Source organism: Myxine glutinosa, chromosome 1 (genome assembly GCF_964187855.1).
Source record: "Myxine glutinosa chromosome 1, kmMyxGlut1.1, whole genome shotgun sequence".
In the NCBI taxonomy this organism is placed as follows: domain Eukaryota; kingdom Metazoa; phylum Chordata; class Myxini; order Myxiniformes; family Myxinidae; genus Myxine; species Myxine glutinosa.
The window spans coordinates 1,689,592-1,693,372 of record NC_136261.1 but is presented as its reverse complement, the minus strand read 5'-3'; positions in this window follow the sequence as shown (position 1 = coordinate 1,693,372).

Here is a 3,781-nt window from a genome sequence, read left to right as displayed (position 1 = left end):
GACATTGGGAGATCTGTGCGAGGGAGAGGGTTGGGGGAAGAACGAAGGGTACACGGTACAGAGCAAATTAACACTTGTCGGAAATACAGGAAAGACGTTGGGGATTTAAAGAGGTGGATTTGGGGTGAATTAACGGGGGTAGAAAAGATCAAGGTTTTGGATGGGGGAAGATAAGAGATGGGGGTGAACAGCTGTTTTAATGACCTGGAGGGAGGAGTGGGATTGAAGAGAGTGAGGGAGTTTGTTCCAGAGGCGAGAGAAGAGGGGAATGAAGGAGTGAAGGTGAACAGAGAGTCTCGATTTTGGCAGTTAGCTTCATCACAGGAGATTTCAATGATTCTGAATGCTTTGGTTTCAACAGCGTGAAGTCGAGCTCGGTGTGATGCAGGATCACCAGCCTAGAGGGGAGAGCAGTATTCCATTGAGCTGCGGATGAAAGCCTTGTATGTGCTGAGGAGCTCAGGTGTGCCAAGGAAGGACTTCACACGACGGAGGATGCCCAGTCGGCGACTGGCTTTGGAGGCCAGCTTGGAAATGTGGTTTTACCAGGAAAGATCATGGCAGATAGTGAGACCCAAAAGCTTGAGTGACAGAACTTCTTGGAGAGGATTATTCACAAAGTGGATGGGAGGATTGTCCAGTCGGTCTTTTCGGAGAGACATAGTAAGAGTGTGAGATTTGTCAGGATTGAAAGACATGTTCCACTTGTTTGACCAGTCTGTGATTTTGTCCAGGTCTGCAGAGAGTGAGGAGGCTGCAGGCTGCCGATCTGAGGGATGAAGAATGGAGCGACAGAGAGTAGAGTCATCAGCAAATTGATGGAGAGGATTTTTCAGAGAGTCGGAGAGATCATTGATGAAGACCAGAAATAGCACAGGGCCCAGAACACTACCTTGGGGAACTCCAACCAGAACAGGAAGGGAAGGAAAAATGAGAGAAACCCATTCAGGGCCAGACGTTGACTAAGACCAGAGAGGAAATCCGCAAGCCATGCGTGGAGATTTCCATGGATACCATAGGAGGAGAGTTTGGTGAGCAGAGCTGGGTGCCAGACCGTATCGAAGGCACGTGATATGTCGAGGGAGACAGCTCTGATTTCCTGTTTGGCATTGAGGACCTCCATCCATTGTTGAGACAGCTGAAGCAACATGTCCAGAGTAGAATTACCTGGTCTGAATCCAAATTGATGATCATATATCAAGCCATTGGAGAAGAGGAAGGATTTGATGTCAGAAGCAATGATGGATTCCATGACCTTGCTGATTATTTGGAGCAGGTTGATTTGTCTGTAGTTGCAAGGATCTGTTTTTGCACCTTTTTTGTGAAAAGCGGTAATGTTTGCTGACTTCCAAGCTGATGGTCGATGACCTTGAGCAAAAGAGAGGGTGAAGAGAACAGAGAGAGGGTGAGATTGGCCGAGCAGGATTTTAGGACCTGTGGGCTGATGCCGTCTCGTCCAGTTGCAGAATCAGATTCGAGGTTTGACTGTTTCCTTCTCTCCCAACAAGGTGGAGAAGTTTCTGAGTCCAGGAGCAGTTGGGTTTGACTGGGTATGGTGGGTACAGAGAGAGAGAGATGGGTTTGGGACACAATATTTTGAGGCAAACACAGAGTTGAGGCATGCAACTTTGTCACGTGCGGTGTCAATTGTGTTGCCATTTGAGGTGAGGGAGGGGTGGAGGGGGAACAAACACCAGAAACGGATTTGACCAGATTTAACCTTTTGAGTTAGGAAGCTCATATTTGGACACGACCGTGAAAAAGTGATGTCGCTATAAAGGATATTTTTGATTTATTGATTAATCAATTAATCGATTCATTCTTTTTTAATTATTCAATCAATCAATTAATTATTGATTTTTTCCATTAATAACTTATTTAATTAATCTTCAAAAAGTTACAGCTTCAGATGAAGCACTGGTGGTTGATGTATGCTCTTAGCCAATTGATTGAGAAATTATTTTCCGATTATTATTTTTGATTTTAATTATGCAATTAAATCAATCAACTATTGCACACCTCTCTCTCCCAATACCGTCTCTATGTGCTGCATGGCGGTTTCGTCGTGCGCCGAAGAACGAAGGTGCCCCGGCAATGCCGCGCTGGAGGATGTTATATATTTATTTGGCATGGGGGCGGTGTACTTTGAATGTATCTGTACTTGTCTTTATTTGGGCGGTGTATTGGAAACTGACAGCTCCCTCAATCACTTCCGAAAAAAAAATAACCCGGGTTACGTGCATGAAGCAAAAACATGCCTACCACATATACTTCAAAACAACTCACTGGTGACCGTGGAGACTGGAATACTGTAAAGGGTAGGATTTCAACTGGATTTGTAATACCCTCTCCCACCTGGAGGCGGCACTAGTGATACACATTTATGTAAATAATTTGTTATCCTCCTTCTCCTTCCCCCCAAGAACACCGGCAAAGGTAAAAGCACACCTATACACTAATTGGGGTCGTGCTGATCCCATGTAGCAAGTCTGAATGTAATCGGACCAGAATTCTCGGGGGAGCGCTGTCCGGACCCAAGAGCTATTATATTATAGGTATTGTTTGCCCCCGTTGGATTTAGTCCAACATGGGGGCTTATGGATAGATCTCCTCTGTCTGTCTGTCCGTCCGTCCGTGCGTGCATGCTTGCGTCCACATCCATATCTTGGAGATGTATGGACCGACTTTGTTCGTGATACGATGAAAGATGGCCGACTGGCGGCCATTTTCGTTGTAAAAAACCTGATGTTGAACACGTTCTCAACCATTTCTCGGACATGCAATTACCGATGTTGCTCAAACTTGGTGGACAGGTAATAAAGGCCACCAGTCGGCCATGGTTGGTCGGATGACAAAACAAAATGTTCTGCATATGTACACTCATATATAGTCTTTGTGCCAGGTTTGAACAAAATCGGTCCGTGCATGTTCAACAAATGGGTTGGATCACGTTTAAGTAACAAAATGCCCGCCAGTCAGCCATCTTGGATCTGATCTCAAAATAAAATGACGCGCATATGATGGAGAGACTTCTGAGGTTGACAGATCATGTGATGGAGAGAATTCTTACGTTGACAGATCATGTGATGGAGAGACTTCTGAGGTTGACACATCATGTGATGGAGAGACTTCTGAGGTTGACACATCATGTGATGGAGAGACTTCTGAGGTTGACAGATCATGTGATGGAGAGACTTCTGAGGTTGACAGATCATGTGATGGAGAGACTTCTGAGGTTGACAGATCATGTGATGGAAAGACTTCTGAGGTTGACAGATCATGTGATGGAGAGACTTCTGATGTTGACAGATCATGTGATGGAGAGAGACTTTTGAGGTTGACAGATCATGTGATGGAGAGACTTCTGAGGTTGACAGATCATGTGATGGAGAGACTTCTGAGGTTGACACATCATGTGATGGAGAGACTTCTGAGGTTGACACATCATGTGATGGAGAGACTTCTGAGGTTGACAGATCATGTGATGGAGAGACTTCTGAGGTTGACAGATCATGTGATGGAGAGACTTCTGAGGTTGACAGATCATGTGATGGAGAGACTTCTGAGGTTGACAGATCATGTGATGGAGAGACTTCTGAGGTTGACAGATCATGTGATGGAGAGACTTCTGAGGTTGACAGATCATGTGATGGAGAGACTTCTGAGGCTGACAGATCATGTGATGGAGAGACTTCTGAGGTTGACAGTTGATGTGATGGAGAGACTTCTGATGTTGACAGATCATGTGATGGAGAGAGACTTTTGAGGTTGACAGATCATG